Here is a 1,344-nt window from a genome sequence, read left to right on the forward strand (position 1 = left end):
CTTATTCGTGCCCTTTGATGCTTTGCGGGATGGACGCGAGTTCCTTGCCTTCTAGTAGTACGTCCTCCGGCTCTTCGCGAGCGAGCAAGTGGCTCCTCGCTACCACTAGCTCGCCTCGTCACCACCGCAAAGACTGTTTTACTTGTCTCACCAGTGCGAGGACAGTCTCTACTGGCGCAGACTCGGTAGGGAGCTCGGTTCGAGCTTCACCACCATCACTCCCAGGCCTTTCTCTTTCGGCTGCGGCTTCAGCCCCGTTTTCCGCAGCTTGGTATGGTGCCGCCGAGGACACACCAAAGAGCTAGCCGATTAGCCATCACTTCCACCGTCCGAGGTCGTTGTTACGGAGAGGGCGCTCTCACACTGCATCAAGCCGCCTACGGTACCTCATCGAGATGAGGCGGGATATGGCTTTAGCTGTATTCCCGCTTTACGAGTTCCATATCCGAGCCCGGCGACCGATTCCAGAGGGGTGGCCGCATCCTTCCTTCTACCGATACCCAGCGGACGGGTACCCTCCGTCTTCTTCGACTCGGAGGAGGAGCCGGAGGAGACAATGTAGCACGAGAGGTGCGGCTACGGCAGAGCGGTCAAGCGCGAGAGCCGCGAGAGAGGAGCAGAGTGACCCTCCGTTCGCACCCGATCCGGAGGACTGGTTGGAGGTGACGACCGAGTCTCCCCCTTGTTTGTTCTTTGGTTTGGGAGACTGTTTTGTTGAGTCGGAGTACACGAGAGACGGCGGTGCCGACGACGAGTAGTTCTATGGTCTACTCACTTCCCGTTTTCGGCTGGTTTGGGGAAGTTCGTGCTTTGTATGTTTTCTTACTCTTTTTATTTCGTCTCCTTTATTTTTATTTTTATTGGTTGTATACCCCCATCCCCCATTTTTCTGCTGGTGTATGCTGGAGGACAACGAGGGCGTTGTCCGTTTTGGTTTGGGGAGGGTATTGCATCCTTTGAGTCCGTGATCTCCGCATTTGTTTTGCATTCACGTTTCATTTCTCAGTTTGCATTTGTTGTTTATTTTCAAAATCAAAAATAAAAAAAAAATAGAAAAAATTCAAAAATTCAAAAATTCAAAAAAAAAATTCAAAAATTCAAAAAATTTCACGTTTATTTTTGCATTTAGGTTGAGTCGGAACGGTAGATTCCCGTGATGAAATTGCACTATAGCTTGTCATATTACTTGAGCCTTGCACTTTATTGATGGTTTTTAGCTTTGTCATACGCATAATCTACGAATTTCTGTTCAAATAATAGCTGACTGTTTAGACTTGACCTAATAAACTGGCAAACTACTTAAAAATTCTGAGTTTTTAGAGCCATAACTGGTGACATTCATGA

Source organism: Silene latifolia, chromosome 7, assembly GCF_048544455.1.
Source record: "Silene latifolia isolate original U9 population chromosome 7, ASM4854445v1, whole genome shotgun sequence".
NCBI classification, from domain to species: domain Eukaryota; kingdom Viridiplantae; phylum Streptophyta; class Magnoliopsida; order Caryophyllales; family Caryophyllaceae; genus Silene; species Silene latifolia.